Source organism: Pinus tabuliformis, chromosome 4_1 (genome assembly GCF_031772625.1).
Source record: "Pinus tabuliformis cultivar Carrire ecotype Pingquan chromosome 4_1, CPIR1, whole genome shotgun sequence".
Classification (NCBI taxonomy): domain Eukaryota; kingdom Viridiplantae; phylum Streptophyta; class Pinopsida; order Pinales; family Pinaceae; genus Pinus; species Pinus tabuliformis.
This window is the reverse complement of record NC_142303.1, coordinates 590,949,307-590,971,690: the sequence shown is the minus strand read 5'-3', so window position 1 is coordinate 590,971,690 and position 22,384 is coordinate 590,949,307. Positions and strand designations below refer to the sequence as shown.

The following is a 22,384-nucleotide window of genomic DNA, read 5'->3' as shown; positions in this document are numbered from 1 at the left end:
CATAAGAATTCATGAATTTGTGTATAATTTTTTTTGTTTTTTTTAAGCTATTTTATTTTTTATTTTAGGGAGTAGTTTAGGTTGTCATATTATCTTTATAAAATCATTGGACAATGTTTGTATTCATAATAGAAAATCACATTTAAAATATATTTATTCATAATCTAAAAAATATTCACTCAATCAAATTTTTAAACATGGATCTAATATATTATTTGAATTTTAATAGCAAATAAGTCACTTTCATAAATCTACTTCAATAGATATTTGAATGCATGCATATATTCATAATGGTTTCATATATGTTCATGTATTTTCCAAACGTGTTTGTTGTTTGGGATAAGGTTGTTCATTCCATGGTTGTAAGGGAAGAAAGATAATCTAAGATGAATTAGTTGGGTTTTTTCTTCAAGGTCAAAATCCAATGACTAACATTTTTGGTATAACCAATTATCTATGAGGAACAAAACCCTCCTTAAAATTTTTATCTTTGTCTAATTTCACTTTAAATAGAAATGAGAAAAAAAAAAAGTAGTTATCATGACTTCCCTTTCCTTGTGTGAGTGGAAGTCATTGAGCTTGAAGCCATGCCTCAAATATTTTTGGACATGGTCATACCTAATTTACTTTCCCAAAGAAGGGAATTTATGCAAATAAAAGGGCATTGGTTTATGGAATCTCACATGTAGCCTGGTTCTCTTCTCTTTCCTTAGACAAACAAAATGGTTGGTTTACCTCTTTAGTATGGTTTTTTCTTTTTTTGCAGTAAATATAGTCATAGCATTTAAGGTTTATATGAAGAGAGGGGGGATTAAATCATTACTCACTTACATAAAAAGAGTAAATATATATATATATATATATATATGGAATATTTAAAATTGAAAGTTATATTAATATAAAATTAGGGAATATATTACTATGAATATATAATATATAATAGTTATGATAAGTTTTATTACCTTGTAGTGATATGCCTTGATTGTAACTTTTTTAGTGGCTAGGGAAAACCTTATCCTCGACAACCTTTGAAACTTTTTGAAGAAACCTTTCTAGTAGTATATCTTCCTCCCCTTGTGTCAGTTGAAGGACTTGTGTACCCTTCCTAGAGAAGGGACGTCATTAGCACTAGATTGTATTTTTTGCTCATTAATGGTCTCTTTGGTTCTAATCACTTCCTCAAGCCTGTGTTAAAGGCCCATAATCACCGTGGAGGTTTTTGATAACCACAAGGAAGAACCCTATGCTACTATGTTTAGATCTTTTGCTGGTGGAAAATGCCTGAAGAAGAGTAAGTTTGTGAAAAGAGTTGAGTCATCCCCAAGTTGGATATGCCTCTAGGGTTGAAGAGGAAAGCCATAATGTTGCACAAGGAAGCTCTTATTGAAAAGTTTACTAGTCTTTTTTGCACCCTCAAGAAGTCCAAGCATGGATCTCAAAGCGCCAAGCTATTGTCCCATGTCAAATATTTGGTTATTATTGTGGCCAAGATTATTATTTGTTTTTGCTTGACAACAAGGAAGAACAAGATAAAATATTCAAATCAAGTCCCTGCTTCATCAATTCCAAGGGATAATTCCTTACCAATTAGACCTTGGACTTTGATTCATTCATGGAAATATCAACTATGCTAGTGTGAGTGAGATCACCACATCTCCCAATCCTTTTATAAGAAAAAGATTCTCAACAATAAATAGGAAACAATTTGGGTCATTATATAGATTGGGCTTATCTTAAAAGGAATATTTACTCTTGTGCTAGAATTTGGTTAGAAATAGATCTACAAAAGCGTATGCCAAAGGAAATCCAATTCAATATGGAGGATTGGAGCTATGCATAGACCCTTGATGATGATTAAATTCTCTTTAGGTGTAACTCTTGTCATGATTATAGTCACTTTGTAAAAGGTTGTTAAAAAATCCAAGGAACACGACACCATTTAAAGTGGGGCCTTGTTTCCTTAAACAAAGAACATGAATCATATAAACAAGTATCTAGAAGGTATAAGAAGTGATAGCCCAAGGGATATTTGTGTGCAAAAAGACCTCCCAACCAGCAACATATTTAGTGTAATTGAGCAAGAATGTGAGGAAAAAGAAATGGTGGAAATAAATAAAATTAATCCACCAAATCAAGAGGAACCCACTAGAATCGAAACCCATGAGGACCAACTGGAAGTGGTAGAGAAAATTCCAAAGCCTCGGTCACTGTGTTCAATCAAAAGCTCATATATTTAAGTATCAAACAATTTGAAGGCATCTACACTTGTGGTTTTGACACCCTCCTATTACAAGTCATTTTGTCACATCCAATCAAATGGCTGGGAAACAGGATCAATCAACATCCATTGACACTTTGCGTTCATCCCTAGCGAAGCCAAGAGCATCCTCTCTCGAAAAGTTCCAAGAATTTTGGGTTAAACAACTCAAAACCCTAATTTTTGGACCCGTCACACTTAGCCTTCATGCAAATTACATTTTTGCAAGTTGTACACGGAGAAACTACACTGACTAGCGCATGTTGCTTTCACTCCAAGTGCGATGGCCCTTGGAATTCGATAAAAAAGCAAAACAAAACAAAAACAAAAACAAAAAACTAATCTTCTCTTTCTAGAAGCTTCCCAAGTGGTTTTAACTATTTACTATTGGATTAGATCTCAAACTCCTACTCTTTAGGCCTTATCTCTTATCCCTATAACTGATCTTCTCTCTAATGTGGATCTAAGTCCTAAAATGGTAAATCCAAAGCCACCTATTTTACCCTATAAATACACTACCTACCATAGAGTCTAGGTTGGCTTTTGGAGACTCTTAGTTATGCCCTCATTTTGTTGCTTTGTACCTAAGGATCCATTATCCATCCATGCATTTGAGTTGTGATTGAAGGCTTGCTTTGTGGCAAAGGAAGGACAAGATAGTTGTGATACATCTACAAGTTCAAGATTTTAAAGGGTTGTATCTTCTCCTACATTCATTAATATAAAAAGTGTTTTGTTTTCCTATACTTATGTCTCATTTATGCATATGTAGAACAATGTCTTCATGACTCATCGTTTAGAGATGTTACTATATGTTATTTGTATATTTTGGTTCTCTTTCATGTTTTATTTGTTTTGTAGGTTCCATTTTTAGCATTTGGAGTTGGAGTTGGAGCTTACAAGCAAGGAGCAGAGGAGAGCTTGCGTTGGATTCCAGGTAAGTATTTCTTCCATATTATAAACTCTATAAGGAAAACATAAGTCATTGTGTCTATGTTTTTTCTATATCAAGCCACTAGATCTAGGGAGTTTTCTTCTGTCCACATAAGGAAATTATTCGTCAAACAACTTGGCAAACATACTAGGGAATGAGATGTTCCTTTAGTGGTTTCCTTTGCCTACTCTTTAGGACCTTTGAAAATGACTCAACTTGACTTGTTCAAATAGTTATTAGTCTTAGGAACGTATAATTATGAGCTTGCTAGGGTTTGTTTTTTGTCTTTTGAGAAAAATCATCCCTAATGATTTTTTGTTCTGAGACAAAGCGACCTAGTGCACTTGTCTTTCTCTGTAAGTGTGATGAATCACACTGCTTATCATATATAGAATGTGATGGGTCTGTAGGATGAAAATATTTGCATTTTTATACCTTTCTCTCAATTATTTTTTGATTGCAGTGGTTTTTCTTAAGTCTCTGAATTGGTCAATGTCTCTGTAAAAACAACAACCCGTTTAAATTTGAGTGTGATTGTCTTTTTATGAGAGTTTGCTTGTTTTTGTTTTTTCTTGTCAATTAAGGTTTTTTATCACTTCTCTTGGTTGTTGACTTGATAAAAGATTTTCGTATTATAGTTTCAGTCTGTGTGAATTCTTTTGATTCAATAATCTAGTCGCATTTCATTTTTCGTTGCATTTGAAAATTGAAAAGTAAAAGAAAATATTTTATTCATTTTATTCATGCATTAGGGCTTTGAATTGAATTGGAATGGTACATTTGAATATCTTAATTAGGAAGTTCTTGTTTGTTGCATCATTATTTGAAACTTCTTCCTTCCCTTAGATAGATCTTCATTGAACGAAAAATAGTTCTTTTAATCATCCTAGTTGCATTATAGGTAGTTCAGGAGAATTTGTTTCATAAGCCTTGAAACTAAAACTTTAATCAAGATTAACTTTAAAACTTATTCAATTAACCTAAGGAGCATTTGGAACATTAATGACACACATAGTGGTCTAGGCTAGAAGACGTGTTTCGGTGTCGTTAAACGTAGGAGTTGTTGTTACTTGTCAGTGTTACATCCCGAGCATGGTTGGTTTTCCAGGTACATTGGAGTATATCAAAACATTCTTCCACGTACCTTCAAGTATTCAGGAGTATGCTCCACATACATCTGAGTATATCGAAATTCCCCCATCATACGGTTACGCATTAGAAAACACTACTACAGACCGCTTCCACATACCTCTTGGTATATTTTGGAGGTCCCCACTAGGTGACAATACTACCATAGGTAACTGAATTGGTTGCCTTGTTAATTGTGATACACCGAACATAGAATTCAGGGAGATTGACTGCACATACCAACAATGGTATATTGCAGTTCACAGTGACTTGGTAATCCCTTTTAGCTAGTTACCCCTTTTTATTTTTCTAAAATTAATTAATCCACCATGGAATAACACCCTAAACACCCCAACTTTCACGTAGAATGCAAATATTTCCTCCTCTACCTCCAAAGGAAACACATGATCATCGTACAGACAAGAAAATGTAAATGACCAAACCTAGTGCATTGAAAACTAGCCCTTCTGGAACTACATCTGAGATTAATCAGCCAGAATCGTCACTTCCTACCGAAACCGAAATTACATCTTTACAAAATGGTGAGCTTGAAGTAGTTGAAACTGAAACTCTTTAGTCATTAGAACTTGAAATCATTGAACCTTAATTTGTATATTCAGACACTTTACAACCTAAGGATATATAACTTTAGGAACCACAAATAACTAAACCAACTACTCCAGGAACTTATTCTTCTTTTTCTTTACCTTTATCTCTACGAAAACCTATATTTTTGGGTCCTGACGGAGAACCACTTCCACCTAGTCTTTTGAGTATTAAGGAAATTCCTCAGAAAGAGTCTTCTCGACCTCGATCTCCTATACAGTTGGCAAACACTCCTCTTTATCAAGGTTTTCCTTTTGGTACCCATGATACTTGTTTAGAGACTCCTTTACATCAAACTCCTTGTTTTAATTCACCTTTGAACTTTTCTCAAAAAAATCCTTTGAGAAGTCTAACCATGTATGAGTCAACAACAATTTCTCAACCTATATTTGCTATCATGGGTGAATCGATTGAACTTGCAACAACTTCTATGTTTTCCACTTCACTTGAACTCACCTGTATGGTGGTCCATAAGTGCCACCTGGCTACCATTCATTGTCTGGAACCTTTCTTGGTGTGTTAACTAGTCCTTGGACTTCTGATTTACCATCCTTATCTAGAATACCATGTGTTCCCTCCTTAACAAGCACCTCACAACCTAGTCAACCTATTTCACCCCAACCTCCTTTGGACCAGCAATATGGTGTGTTTCTAAATGGATTAGGACACCTACAATGGCCTACTTTGTCCTATACTAGGTACCCTCGCCCTGGGGGGAAGTTCCCTCCATTCACTCCTTATCCTTCAGTTGGGGGGGAACCTATTATTCAAATGTTCCCATCTACAGATGAAATGCTACAATTTGGTGCTTCGTCTTATTCGGTTCATGTTCCTACTAGTGCCCCATTTCTAGGAATGGTTGCTCCTCCTTGGAATCCTACCTTTCCAATTCAACCTGGTTTGGTCTTAACTCAAATGTCAACCTCTCAACTGCATTTAGATATGCCTTAGGTTCCTACTTGTCAATCTGTTCAATCCATACCTCAACCTACCTAATTTATGCTTCAAATGAGTCAACTTGTTCAGGTTGTATCCCAAATACAAACTCGTCAAACGGTACTGGGGATTTCTCAAATCTTGTCTACCTAGTCTATTCAAGGTGTATTACAAACTCCATTTAACCCACTTGGTTAGATTATTCCACAGATGCAAGTTAACCAACCTACTCAAAGCATGCCATAGGTGTCAACCAGTCAACCTAATATTGGAATGATGCAAATTCCATCTGGGCAATCATTCCAAGGTATCCCACAAATTCCTGTTGGCCAAACAACTATACCACAAATACCTTATCAAGGCCAACAAATCCAAAGTCACCCTTTCTAATCTTACCAAGTTTTTCATGGAACTGGGCAACCTGGTCTTGGTTATCCTGTTTATAAAACTCCTCCTTATCCCGATGGAAAGCAAGTCCCCATATCTCAACCCATTCCATCGTATCCAGGATACCCTCCACCACCGTTAACCTTTATACACAAGGTCAACCTCCTCAAATGGACTTTAATAGGAAATTGTTATTAATTGCAACGTTAGAGTTACCAGATCTCTTCTAGTTAACGAATGATCTAATTGTCATTCTCCTTGGTGGTCGATTATTCCAACCAAATTTTCGAGGGAGATTCTAAAGTTTAATGGAAACCCTGGAGAAGATCCATAAAATCACGTCATGAACTATCATTTATGGTGTTCGTCAAACTCCTTAAATGATGACTCCATTTGTTTATGACTTTTCCAGCAAACAATTAGTAGTTCGACAACTAAGTTGTATGTTGAATTATCTAGAACCTCATTTAACAACTTTAATGCATTGGAAACCACGTTTCTAACCCATTTCCAATTAACCATCCATTATGAAACTAGTACGAAGCTTTTGACCTCCTTAAATCAATTTGACTCTACTCATATATCCGATCATATACATGAGTGGAGGTGTCGACGTCGTCTGGTCAAAACTTATATTCTTGATCAGTTATTTACATAATGGTTCATTAAATCCTTGCTACCTTCTATAATTGAAGACGTTGCCAAAGGTGGAGTTGTTACTGAAGAGCAAGTCATTGCTCGTGTTGAATATTCGGATTTAATTTACATTTGATCCATCACACTATATGACAAGATACCCAATGCTTTGCAACCTTCAGATATTGTTCCACCTGCTCCTTCAAAGTAATCACATGTTTTTGATGACGTGATTGGCTCTGTTGGTCAATAGTCAGTGAGCGAATCTTCTAATCAAACTAATTTGAAATATTATCCAACTGTGACCAATCAAAGTCACTCTAATCATGCTCCTGTGAGTACAATTATAATTATACCTATGTCATCAAACACCCTTGAACAGTTGCTTGCAGCCGCCAATTACAATTTACACAATCAATTACAATATACTATTCGCACTATTAAAACAGGAGCATCAACAAAAAATCCCTTTTATAAATTTAGTAAGTTTTTTTTTTAATGTAATTTATGTTGATGCTTTTTGGAATGTAATTTAAGTTAAGTTCAATATATTAATTTAATTGGGTTTTTTTGCAAATGTAATTTAAGTTGGTGAGGAATGCAAATTACAAAGGTTGGTGTATAAATTTAATTAGTGATTTTTTTGGAAGTAAATTAAGTTGTCTTTTTTTTAATATATATAATTTAAATTTATCAAAAGTTTAAATACACATAATGTTTAGAGAATTTTATTAATTAACCTAGATTAATCTTAACTCCGGATCTATCAAATGTCCCCTAAGGAATCAAATCTCTTGAGGTGAAAATCTCTTTTAGAGTGAAAAGAGATTTGATCCTTCTCAGGGCTTGGTAGATTCATAGTTAAAATGGATCTACGTTGATTTAATTATTAGCTTTTAAATGAGCTACATTAGAAAACAATACCAGTTAAAATGTTAACATTACAAGATCTCTACCATACTGAGTCCTAGATTTTTATTTTTTTTATGGAATCAAAATGTTAAACATTACAACATATTTACCACACTGGGTTGGAGAGCTCGTCTCTGTACAGTAAACATTACAACATCTCCATCATAGTGGACTAGAAAGCACCTCTTCGCCCAATAAGTTTATTTTGGATTTTTGTTAGAGTGTAATTTTTATAAAGGAAAAATGTAAAATGAGTTTGTATATTTGGGTTATAATATTATGGATTTGTGTATGTTATAGTGAGTGATATTTATCAAATGAAAATGTGCAAATGGATTTTATGTGACTTTTTGATATTATGATGTGTTATATGATATTTGCAAAACAATTTAGACAACTCAATATATGAGTCCACTATTAAGTTCCATTGAGGATGAACTTCATTTTCATCACCAATTTTATAAGTCAACATTGCATAGAGTCAATATCTCTCTCTATTCAATAGTTAAAGGTGAAGGAATATGGCCACATGAGAACTATGTGAAGTAAGTTGAACATTTGATCATTAGATTTAAATTTTTCAGGCATCAATTAAGCATAATATTTAACTATTGTAAAATATCATAATTCTCTTCTGATATTAAAAAAACAAAATGTAAAATGTAAAAAACATTACCTTTCAACCATACATGTGGTCATCATAACTTTTCTAACCACAACTTGCTCCCAAACATTGAGGTCAAGAGGGGGTGCACTTATCAACGCTATCCATAAGTTTTAAAACTCAGTGAAAATAAAACAACATGTGTGATCTCCTTACTTCTCCCAATGTGGTTTCAAGTGTATAGTTTAAAATCAACAAGAATGGAGGTTTATAGTTTGTCAAGCAAAGTGTTATGTTTAACCCTCCCAAAAGAGGACATCATCATGGTTACATAGATGAGTTGGACATAAGTCAATGGAACAAGCTTTTATCTTTTATTATTATCTATTTCCATCTTGGTATTCATTGATGGCAATAATTGTTTTTTTTATTAACTAAACATTTTTTAGGGGAGTCATGAATCTAATATTATGCAGTCACACAAAACAAAATAGTTTTCTTAACATAATTGCCTACACATGTATTCCATGGAGCTTGAGCAACTCTCATTCATGAGAACCTATACAAATAATTCTTATATATGATGACAAAAATGACAATTCTTAAAAGTTTAAAATTCTTGTTAAAATTAAAACCAATATTTAACTAATTGAAAACTCTTGGCATCATGTATTTTGATCCATCACATGTTAAGGTTCCTCATGTACAATAATATTCTTAAAAGTTAATTAAAACATTCATCACATCTTTATGAGGAATGAAACTTCATGTTGAGAAAAAAGGAGAAATACTATACATTTTGGCATCTTCCCCTTTCTTAGTACAAGTTTTCAAGGAGTAACTATTATAAATGGGGTATAGTTGCCTAAAAGAAGAAAATGTCACTTTTCAATGTCAATATGTTATTGGACTTCGTAAATAGTAATATATGGGATTTTTGTTTAATAAGAAATCAACTGTATAATATTCCATTTATATTATTAGAGTGTATAACAATATTTTTTATTATGTGTGAGGCATGTTATAAAGTGTTCAAAATTTTGTGGAGGACTAATGCCTAAAGGAAATATTTTAGTGATGGAGTTTTCAAAATTTTCAAGTTTATTTTTTTAATAAAAATTTAGAGTTGAATCAAAAGAAATTATTGCAATGCAATGAATAAAATAGAGTTAAAGTGTTGAGTAATTTTATTAATAACGAAATATTTGAACCAAAGTGGGTAGTAACATAGACGAATATACAACCATAAAAAGAACCCTTGACAAGCCAATGAGTGTTGAACAAGAACATATCTAGTCTCGCAGATATGAAATCTACACCTACCCTCTTGTTATTACAAGTGTGTTTCCTAGACCTGGTTTTGATGTCCTCGAAGCTTCATTCCTAACCAATGTCTTCACAATATTCTTGTAAGGATCCTTGATTATGGCTCCTTCTTTTGCTTGTTATTCAAAATAAATTTTAAATCTCCTGAATTAATCCTATTAAGAGGATTTGATATAACAACAAACTCTTTGAACAAAGTACCTATAATTATAATTTTCCATGTAATTATTTGGGGCATATGAATTTGTCATTTGAGAGGTGAAATCGACATCAACTTACCTAAAATTCAATATAATTTATAAATATATAATACCATTATAAACATATGGTACAATGATATGATATAATTGCATGACATCATGAGATACATTTGTCTTACATTATAATAAATTCAACACCCCTTAATCTTAGTTCTTTTGAAATCCTCCTTATGTATCTTAGCATTTTGTTTATTTCTTGAAGGAGAAGAGTTAGTGTAAGATTTTGTTTTTTAATTAAATATTTTAGACTCTTTATTCTTTCTTGGTCCACTAGGGACCTTAAACTCCCTTGATAATAACTACATGATTTGGGGGTTTGATTACTTTATTCACTAATTTTTCTTACTATTTCACATTTTCCATGAGCCTTGATTTTATTTACTTGAAGTTCCATAGTTTCATCTTTCTTTGCTTTTATCCTAGGCTTTTTATGCTACTTTTCATATTCTCTCAAAGAAGATGGGGGTAATCTAGGACAATCAAAAAGGGTGAAAGCAAATGGCAAAGGAATATTCCATCCCTTCATAGGAGAGCTATGCATTTTCCATCATTATTTGTGTTTCTTAGCAAGCTCTTGTAAGAGTGTCATGAAATGGCTACTTACGAGCATTTTTGTATGGGAACAATATTTGCTAGGATGAATTTCCCCTTCTTACTCATTTTAATGTGTTGGTTTGTTTTATCAATTATCGTTTATTTATTTTTCTCAACACCTCATACTTATTCTGAATACATAATACATCATGAATTTTTCCACGAGTTTATGTATAAGTTTGTCCTTTGTCGTTTGTGGACTTATAACTTTTTTTAAAGTCATCTCCTTATTCATTTTAGGACCTAGTTTAGGTTGTCATATTCTCCATATAGAATCATTGGAAAATGTTTGTACTCATAACAAAAGTCACATTTAAAATATATTCGCTCATAATCAAGTTTTTAGACATGGGTCTAAGATCTTATTTGAATTTTACTCACGAATAAGCCACTTTCATAAATATACTTCAATAGACATTTGAGTGCATGCATATATCCATAATGGTTGCACATATGTTTATGTATTTTCCAAACATGTTTTTTGTTAGGGATAAGGTTGTTCATTCCATGGTTGTAAGAGAAGAAAAGTAATCTGAGATGAATTACTTGGGACTCCTTCTTCAAGATCAAAATCCAATGACTAACATTTTTGGTAAAACCCGTTATCTATGAGGAGAAAAACCCTCCTTCAATTCTTTTTTTTTTTTTATCTTTGTCTAATTTCACTTCAAATAAAAATGAGAAACAAAAATATTTACAATAGTACAAGTGACTTCCCTTTCCTTGTGTGAGTGGAATCCATTGAGCTTGAAGCCATCCCTCAAATATTTTTGGACATGGCCATACCTTATTTACTTTCCCAAAGAGGGGAATTTATGCAAATAAAAGGGCATTGATTTAAGAAATCACACATGTATCCACATAAGTCCTTCTCTTCTCTTTTCTTGACAAAAAAAATGGTTGGTTTACTTCTTTAGTATGGTTATTTTGTTTTTTGCAATAAATATAGTTGTAACATTTAAGGTTTCTATTTCTTACCTTGTAGGATGGGATTAAGAAGAGAAGGGGATTAAATAATTATTCACTTACATAAAAAGAATATAAAACGAGCAAAAAAAAATGTAAAAAAGTTGGAAAATTTAAAATTGAAAGTTTTTGGTTTTTTTTTTTTTTTTTTTTTGTTTTGTTTTGTTTTGTTTTTGTTTTTATTTTGTTTTTGTTTTTTGTTTTGTTTTTGTTTTTGTTTTTGTTTTTTCTTTTTTCTTTTTTTTTTTAACACAGCTGGCTATTTTTTTTTATATTACAAAAAAAAGAAAAGGAGCGAGCTCCTTGTACATCCGGAAGGAGGTTGGTTCAAGTGTAGTGCACAAAATGGGAACGCAGTCCCAGCATCCACACTTGCAGCCTTAGTTCTATAGAAATCCAAAACTAGTATGGCATATTGCCTTACAAACTGTCCTAGGAGAAAATTGTATCTACATTGCATTATACAAAATACAAGATCACCAGAAATGATTTACCGATTCCTCTTGTTGAGGGCGACTTTTCTTATTGTTTCTGGTGGATGTTTCCCCTTGTTGGCTTTGATTGAGGGTCTTGATGTACTCGACTATTTCTTTAAGATGCTTACATTTGTCTTTTAGATCTTCTATTTCAGCTCTCTATTTATCTATGTCCCTTTGCATGTACACATTGGCTGTCTTCATTTCTGCCCTGAGGTCCTTTAAAGCTTGGTTAAACCTTCCAATCATGAACCTATTGGCCCTGCAAGTTGGGCAACTATCATTCTTTTCTGCTCTCTCTACCGGATTGCAAGCCATTGTATTGCTTTGAGCTGCTGTAAAGGCTGTGTCTTTTTTGCTCCTATGATGGCCCTCTTACTTTGATGTGCTCTGCTTGTTCCTTTGTTCTTGTTGAACAACGTGCTGGCTGATGGAGTCCACTTAATGAAAGATCCCCAAAGCTCTGAAAGAACCAAAAACTGGTCCTGCTTTGTGTTCCAATAACAGTCCAAGAATTTGTCTTGAGATGAGTAGTTAGCCAAAAGATACTGATGATGCGAAAGGTAGAGGATGTATAGAGACTTTGACTCCTGGAAAACAGGAGACTGAGGACACTGAGGAGAAGTAACTGCTCTCAAGATGAGGGTAATTATTAATAACCGAAGCTTATGAATTAAACGGAGAAGAGCAACGCTGAAGTGGAGAAGGGCTAATATGAGGTTCTGAGTGTTTGGATTATGAGCGAGAGATAAACCGAAGGTGCAGTAAGCCGGGGGAGAGCTCTGAAAAGAAACTAAAGACTGCAAGGTTATACCACTCTAAGGTAAATTGAGCCTGAATATACGAATTGAAGGGTCGGGAGGCAGAAGATTGCGAGCTGTTGGAATCTTCAGGATGGCAATGGGATCCTCAGGAGGACTGCGAGCAAGGGGATACACAGAAATCAGATCTTTTGATAGGTAGCCTGAGTGTGGATAAGCTTGACTTTCTAGATAATGAAAATGACTATGCTCTTTGACCAATTTTTTGACCTTAGAGCGGAAGATTAACCTGCTGCTATAGGTGAAAATCATGATGTAGCTCACCTTTGTGCTTGTACAGCTGCCCGTTGTAGAACACCTTGCACTTGTGTGAAATTTTCGATCCTAAAGCTTGTGACTAATATGACTAATATCATCTTTGCTCAGAGGTGAAGGACACCTGTGATCCATGTCAAGCATGCTATGAAGATTTTTGGGGATTGAGTTGATTTTGTGCTCTGATTCTTGTAGTTTACACTGGAGATCCACTGATAACAAATCTTTTTTGTATTCTGCAGGCAATCTGAATCTGGGAATGAAGATTTGATCATCTTTATTTTTCCTTTTGTTATGCTTCTTTCCACCTTCTCCTTTCTCAGACCTCATCATAATTGTGGAAATCATGGTATGTTTACTATATAGACTTCGTTGTTTTCCTTGACAATCCCAACTAATCTTGCAAGTGCTTTGTTGGCGTAGTTATCTGCTTCCTTGTTTTGATTTCTCAACACATGATTGAAAGTTGTTTTTCCCAAATTTTGTATATTTGATCTGATCCTCTGACAACTTTTATTAATAGCGATATTATTGAAGTCCTTTTCATTTACCATTACTGCTATGATGATTGTCGAGTCTTCTATAATTATAGGATTCTTGATTGCAAGTTTTTTTAACAGTCTTGTGCCTAAGAGAAGGTTGTATGCTTCCGCCTTGTTGTTTGTCATTTCTCTGAGACTCCATTCATAAGTAATAATTGTTTTCCCATTTGGATCTGTAATTACTCCACCTACCCCTGCTTTTCCTAGGTTATTCTTTGATGCCCCATCGAAAAAAAGATTGAATCTTTTTTGTTTTTTCCTCCATTCTTCCAATTCTTTGTCATCGAGCCTTAACTTCCAATTCTTGGCTATGAGAGCTTTTTTTTTTTTGCTTCTATCTTTTTTTCTAATATTGCTTTACTGTACCAATCTTTCTCTTCTTGTTGTAGGCTGTTCTGATCCACATTTGACATTCCATTGTAGCTTGTTATTTCTGATACTAGATTCCAAGTTTTTGAAAGAATCTTTCCTATTCTTGGTTTTTGTTCTTTGAATATACATTTGTTTCTGGCTAGCCAAATTTGCTAGCACAGTGTTGAGGGGGAGGCAATTCCAGATCTTTCTTATTGTGGCCTTGTTTCTCTTTGAATACGGGTAGCTCTTCTCCCAAGTTTTATAATGTGCTAACAACTGATTTGAAAAGTTTATATTTATTTTCAGCGGACTTGTTATCTGGGTCCAACATTCTCTAGCCACCCTATAATCCATGAAGAGGTGTTGAATTGTTTCTTCCTCCATTTGACACATGACACATCTAGAAGGGCCTTGTATTCCTTCTTTTTTTTAAATTTTCATAGGTTAGAATTTTCCCTTTAAGAAGAGTCCAAATGAAACCTTTAATTTTAGGGAGGCATTATGTTTTCTAAGTTACCTTCCAAAGACTCCAATGTTGTTGGTTTTTCTTTTCTTGCAAGATGTTGTACCCGGATTTCACCGTGTATTCCCCTCCATTTGGGTCCCATACAAAGTCATCTTGATCCTCTCTGTTAATGGGAGCTGCTCCTGATAAGTGAGATTTTATTTTCTCCCATTGACCTTTTAATCTTTTTGGAATTGTTGGTAGTTTCATTCAAGCCAATTATCATGGTCCCATTCAGAGATTGAATATAAAGTATTTATCCTTCTCTCTTCCATCCAACAATGGAGTCCTCTTAGATCCTGATTAAGATTTAGAGGAACTCTTTCCATTATTCAATCCTCCCAAATTGAAACTGTTTTTCCATTCCCTGGGTTTTTAGAAATTTGATCTCTAATAAGGGGAATTGTCTTCTTTACAAGTTTCCATACTTGTGTGCAAGGCCTGACTGGAATGGATTCAATTATCAATTTTGTTCTATGATGATTTAGATATTTCATGGCTAGAAATTTTTCCTACCAGCATTCCTTTCCACTTATCATTCTCCAAATTATTTTTATTCCTAAAGCAATGTTCATTTGACCTAGTAGGTGGATTGCTAGACCTCCTTTTTCATAAGGGAGGGTGACTTGCTCCCATCATACTAGGCTGAATTTTTTATTCTCTTGTTTTCCTCCCTGCCATAGGAAACTTCTTATTATTATTTCCATTTGCTTGTGCACACTTTCCGGGGCCAGAATGATCACATATTGATAAATGGGAAGGTTTAAAAGAAGTGCCTTAATCATGATCACTCTACCTGCCAAATTAAGCCACATCACTCCCCAATTCTGAATTTTATCCTTCATCTTTTCCACTTTTACATTTTCCTTGGCTAAGGGCAGCCCAAGGTATGTAAAGTGAGTCCATCTTGCTTGTATTGGAATTTCCAGAATTTGTGATATGTGTTGCATAACTCTTGGAGAAGTGTTCCAGTTGTATATTCTGCATTTAGTATTATTTAGCATTCCTCTAGAAGCTTGAAGAAAATCATCCAACATTTTTACGCCGTAAGGCGTTCCCTCTAGAAAGACATCCCTAAAATGTGAGGTGTGCAATCTTGAACCATTGATTCTGTGTGTTAGACGATTGGGGTGTTTTCTGTCGTTGATTTAATCTATTTTTTCATAGAAAAATATTATTTTTTCCACCAGCTGGAAGACAGATAGGGAGGATCTGGCAATGGGCCATGAAAAGGCCAGGCCTCCTGGCAATGAGACTCTTCGCAGTGACTGAATCGAAACGTCGCAGTGACCAAACGTGTCTTTCTTCTTCGTTTCGTGTCTTTCTTCCTGCCTGAGGGCCGCGTAGCCAGCGCAGCCTTGTGCTGTACTCTCACTATTTTTAAGAAATGCTGGTTGTGTTGGATTTAGTAATGTTACAGGAGAGCTTGAGATCATTAATATAACATTAGACATGGTTGGACGGAGGCCTGAATCAGCTTGCGTGCATAGAAGAGCAACCTCAATGCATCTTACGACTTCCTCCTGCTGCCATGTTTCCATTACTGTGGAATCAATCATATTCAGAAGACACCCTTGCTTCTGTAATCTCCATGCCTGCATCCCATCCAAGGTAAATCATCATTATTCTGATTTATCGCAATCCACTGTTATTCATACCAAAAAAAAGTCATGAATTGAAGTCTTACCCATTCTGATAGGCTTTGCATTTCTGGGGAAAAATTTATATCATTGTTTTTAATTCCCGTCACAATCTCAAGGATTAACACTCCAAAGCTATACACATCAGCTTTCAGGGATAGTTGCCCCTGCATTGCATACTCTGGCGCCATGTAACCGCTACATACTCCAATCAGAAACTCTTCAAATAAGTTGGGGGTGATTGTGGCACATGATTGCGTAAATGTTAAGCTGTTTAACAAATTGATTAATTTCAAATAAATTGCATAGAGAAAAGAAGGGTAGAGTGAAATATTCTCACTATGTCCCTGCAACTCTTGTTTGGATGTGAGTCTCGTCTTCAGGAAAGAGTCTTGCTAGCCCAAAGTCTACTATTTTAGGATTCAGCCTTTCATCAAGCAAAATGTTGTTTGCTTTAATGTCTCTATGAATTATTCGCAACTGTGAATCCTCATGAAGATAAAGAAGACCACGAGCTATTCCCGTTATGAAACCCTCATCAGAGTCAAGATCGAATCACGGGCCTCCCCGGAAAAGAGGACCCTAAGATCTCAGGCCGGCCGTAGAAGAGGAGAAGCAACCGTCGCCAAGAAACAGAAAACTGCGATTCAAAACCCTGCGTCACCTCAGTCTGTGGTTTCGTCCAGCGGCAAACTTGTCGAAAAGATTCTTTCAAGCGCTGAATGCAGTCGTCAAAATTTGGAGGATGAGAGCCTGGCAGAGTGGTTTGATCAGATGGAACAGTGGTTGCCTAAATGTTTGAGAGCAATTTCTGAACATATTATTGGGCAGATGCGAGCGCGGTCGGAGCAGTTCGATGAATATATCCTGCAAAAAAACCCAAAGAGTGGGCAGTGAGTTTAAGGGTAACTGTTTGGAGCAGGGGGTAGAAGAAACATTAATCTGAACGAAATCTCAGCACAGGATGTGTTGCTTTGATAGATAATGCAACTTCATATAGATAACAAGCACAAGCCGACAGACAACTACAAGAAATGACACCAAAACAGTATACGAATTAGTACTCAAGCGAGAAAAGGTGCCATCAAGTAAGAAAATACATCATCACATCAACTGACGCCCTTGCATTCCAAAGCCAGAAACCTTGGAAATGTGAAGTTCCTATATAATTAGGTCTTACTTTTGAGCTTTTCAGGTCAGCTCTAGCGTCTTCGCATCTCTCCACATTGTTGGTTGTAATTTTTAATAATATGTCAGATTTTCTCGTTGTAAAATTTTCCCTGAGAAAGTGAGACTCTCACTGTAAATTAATTATATTCTAGGTAAAATTTGCTTGTCTCTTCACTTATTTTTCTTTTGTGGCATTGTTTATTATGTGCAATCTGAAAGTAAGTGTACTGATATCCTCTGCTCTGAAGTGTGTGTACTCATCTGAGTTGCGTATATTCTGCTCAGGGGGCCTGCATCTTCTAGCTTTTGGAACAACAATGACTTGTTACTTTATTATAGGTGCAAGTTGATTTAGTTGTGTCAGACATCATACCGATCTTCATATTCAACTGTTTGCTTTAGTTTTATAATGCCAGGATGCTGTTACCAACTGTGAGTGGTTTTGTTTAAAAAAGGGCAATTCTGTTTTATATAGAATAACATCTTTCGTAGATAGAGAGTATGAAGGTTGTAAAATCCTGTTTTCACTTTCTTGTTTCTTGAGCATGAATTATACCTACTACAAGAAAACAACGAACTGCTAACTGTTCAACTAAAAACTGAATGAATAAACATATACTCCTCCCTTTCTTTTTATAGCCGAAGAAGAAGAATAGGTACAATGAATCTGCATACATGCACAATATCGCCTCAATTAATGATGATTTATGCAAACACGCCCCCTACATTCTAGACTGCATGAGCTTAAATGAACTTAGAATTAAACTAAAAATTAGAAAATTGCTGAATAAAACTTAAGCTAACACATGCAACTTCATGCCTTTTACTTAATTGAGAAAGGACATGCAAATTGTCTATTGCATGCAAATCCCGAGGATAACATTATCCCTTCGTATCTGTTGTCGGTGCATGCATGCACCCTTAATGCTGGAAGCTTATAAAAATATTGGTGTGCCCTCTAGTCCACTCTACTATTGTGCTGTCATCTACATACCCTTGTGTTGCCGAAAATCAATGATATATGGATTTTTTAAGGCTGCTACATTTGGCAGTATAGACCTGTAGTACCTGTTGTAGTGTGTACTTGTTCCAACACATTCTTTGTTGAATTGTTCTTGTTGTATTCGTATCTTTTTTCTACCATATGCGTTCCCAGGACTTGGACACACTTTCAAAGGTACTGAATGCTAACACTCGTTCTTTGCCGAACATAGGATGCTCTCCATATATATCTAGAACCCTCTATATGCTTATGGCTGGCTCAAATAGTTGATCACTAACTAATGTGAAGAAACATGAAGTAGGATGGCAGCTGCTTTTTTGCTTTGAACTCTTCAAAATATTTAAGGTGAAAACCTTCTGTACAAGGAACACTGTAGTTACAACTTGCAAACTACCTACCATTGTCCTTCATGCAATCTTCACTTGTCAGCATCTTCTAACGCCACATCATGAATTGTTTTGGATTTCCTCCAATAATAAACTCATCTATATCATAGTTTTAAAACTCAGACTTGGACATTGACTCAGCCACCTATCAACTCAGTTTTGACTCAGACTCAGATTGACTTGGATTGGTTTGATTTCAATGAGTTGGTTTTAAAAAAATCCATAAAATAATTTTAATGAGAAATATTTTCAATATTCCAAACCATTAGAGACATAAGAACCATACTAATGATTAGCACTGTAGGGATTCAAACTTAGTTAAAACTAAATGAAGTGAAGCTCCATTGTTTGGATGTGAGTCTCGTCTTCAGGAAAGATTCTTGCTAGCCCAAATTCTGCTATTTTAGGATTCAGCCTTTCATCAAGGAAAATGTTGTTTGCTTTAATGTCTCTATGAATTATTCGCAACTGTGAATCCTCATGAAGATAAAGAAGACCACGATCTATTCCCATTATGATGTTATAGCATTTTTGCCAATCAAGATGTCTCTTCTTCTCTGGATCTGTATTTGTATTCAAAGAATAGTAATTTTCAAAACCTTTTACATAATCAATCTCATTAATTTATGAAAAATTGATCATCTTTCCCTCATACAGGAAACAAAATTCAAAATGACATACCAAACAGGAAGGTGTCAAGACTCTTGTTTCACAAATACTCATAAACAAGCAACCTTTCGGGACCCTCGGCACAACAGCTGAGCAACTTTACCAGATTTCGGTGTTGAACATGGGTAACAAGCTTCACTTCATTCATAAACTCTCGTTTGCCCTGTTCAGACCCTACAAACAACTTCTTCACTGCTATTTCTTTTCCGTCTCTCGTTATTCCCTGGAAGAATCAGTCCATCAACAAACCATGGAAAAATCCCTGTTCCTATTCCTCTATCTGGAAGATGATGTAAAGTGATAACGTTAAACTTGCAAACAATAGTGGGTAGGTAAATACCTTGTATACAGGGCCAAAGCCTCCCTCTCCAAGCTTCATGTTTTCATGAAAATTATCCGTTGCTTCTGTGAGTGCTTCTAAGGTGAAAATAATTTGCTCATGTTCAATTAGTGTCGATTCAGGATCAATAACATGTTTTTCTACATAGAAAAAGAAGAGGTAAATAAGAATCTAATTTCATTAGATAACATAAATATGAATGGGTTGTGTTAAAGAGATGCCTGGTTATACATTCAATTTTATTTCTAGACGGTAGATTTAGAATATTTTGAAAATTATTCTTAAAATCTGCCATCAAGATAAGTTCAGAATAAGATAAACAAGAATAAGGTCAATTATTCTTGAAATCTGAGATAAATTTCACTGATTCTACCTTCATTCTGCTGACATGTTACTGGGTTCCATGAAAAGAAAGATTTCAGTCTGTTCCTCAGGGCAAACAAACAGACCATTAACGCTACTAAGACGCCTGCCACAATCCCCAGAGAATTTTCTGTAGAGCAAATCATGTAATGCATTGTACTGTTATTTACAGACATTGAAGTTACAATCAATTTCTATAATCCCCAAAAGCAAGGAAATCATAAAATTAGATGTGGCCATGAGGGATTACTTGACGTGGTGTGTGAAGCTCCATTCGCCTGAGTCACCTGAGTCATATGGGCAGAAGGGTTTGGCCGGGAGGAGTTAGAGAATGAAAGTGGACTAGCACTATTCCCAGCAGTACTAGTGTTAAAAGAAGGGTATATTTCATATCGAACCCTGCAGCTTCCCGATAGTGCCTGGGCTCCTCCATTCAGAGAACGACATCGGTGGAGGTTATTCGTTGGTAGTTGAAAGCAAGATCTGCAGTCCTTTCTGGATAAATCTCTCCAACATTGAACTAAACTGTAAACGGTACCATTGGCAGAACATGTAGCTGAGCCTTGAGTGAATCCCTTATTTGCAGAATTGCAGGCCTCATCAGACACGTTGAAAAGCAGATTTGAAGTAGTGGTCTTGAAATTGTATAGATTACTTGTACTAATTTCAATTACCATAACCAGATAAGTCCCATTGGTGTCTAGCTTTGAAAAAAGGCTAAAGTTCTCGTATCGCAGGAAGCAGCTTTCTAACCATACTCGAGCACCGACGTCTTTTCCACAAAGTTGTATAACACTATCGTTTGCTTCTTGTGAATAGATTGAACAGTCTTGGCTAGATATGTTACCTTGACACTGGAGGAGGCCATATATTCTGTTAGGACTTTTGCCATAGAAAGAAGTGTTGAACCTTGTTTGAGGTGCGTTCTTCATTAGATCACCCATTAACCTATTCAAATCGCTCGAAAAAGTAATTCCATTGGCATAAGTAGGGGAATTACCGCAGGCGTGTGAGCTAATCTGTGAAGTAACATAAGGAAAATTGGTGATGAATAGTAAACCGATGAAATGAAATAGAATAGATGACAATATTTTCTGTAGTGGGGATGCATGCTGAAGCTTTGGAAGCTTGTGATGAACTGAGAGCTTCTGGGTTGGATTTTGATGTGTCTTCTTACAATGCTGTTATATATGCACTTGGTAGTGCTGGGAGGATTAATGAAGCTTACAACATGTTCATGATCATGCAAGGCAAAGGTCTTGAACCAGATACAATTACTTATGCAAGTATGACAATTAGCTATGGGAAGCTAGGGTTGGTAGACGGTGTTAGGAGAATGTTTTACAAAATGAAACAGAAGGGTTTTCAGCCAAACGAATTCACGTTCAAGGCAGTTATAGATGCCTATAAAAGTGCTGGGAAGTTTGCTTTAGCCAGATTTGTTACCCAGGAGAGGGAGTTCAGGGAGTTCATGCATCAATTGCAAGATCATGGTCACATTATATAAGATTATGCAGATCTGGTTTCGAGCTCCATTTCATGTGCAAAGATTTTAAAAGGAAGCTGGCATATCCTGTATTCATGTTGTTGTGTCTTTTAACATTTTGTAAAATTGTAACAGGTTATTTTTTTTTGGGAAATTTAAATCTATGCTCCTTGTATAGAGAAATTGTGGATAAAAGGTACTAGTAGTTCTTTTAGTGTATAACAAAAATGCAAATAAAAAGACATTGGTCATTCCCTCCTCCAATATAAATTAAGCCTTTGAAAACATAGGAACATTTGCACATCTTATCTTGAAATAGATAGTGTTCCAGTGTTAAATATCTGCTAACTGATCTGATTGCACGTTGCAGAGATTAAGGATCAAGATATAGTGTGTCATGTCAAAAACAGTGCAACTCTTGTTGGTCCATTGTTTAGAATGCATGCCACTCAAGTTCATATTGATCTTCTGACACTGAGTGATACAGATAAGCACGTAAGTAATTGCAAACATGGATATTACTGTGTTAGTTGCCAATATAGTTATAATATTTTTAGACACAGGGTCCATGGTCATGACTGACTGGAATTGTTTTAATGCTGCAATTTCATTTTTAGCACATAGAACTACAATTGGGTAATGTCGAATGGTTTAGTTTTTTGTTGCAGTTGATGGGTCAAAATTCGCTGTTTTTTCTAGGTTTTCAAGTTAGATATTAATGAAAACTGGCTAGGGAAGAGTCATCAATGAAGATTTCGGAAATGTAAGAGTTACCTAAATATGGTTTGAGAAAAATGGTCTATGTGAAGCCCAATTGGTGTAGAATTT

General features: G+C 35.2%; 1 pseudogene; it reads right to left on the bottom strand.

Annotated features, from left to right (window-relative positions):
* Positions 1-15,647: 15,647 nt before the first annotated feature.
* On the bottom strand, positions 15,648-21,181 carry LOC149177351 (cysteine-rich receptor-like protein kinase 15; annotated as a pseudogene).
* Between the last annotated feature and the right edge of the window lie 1,203 nt (positions 21,182-22,384).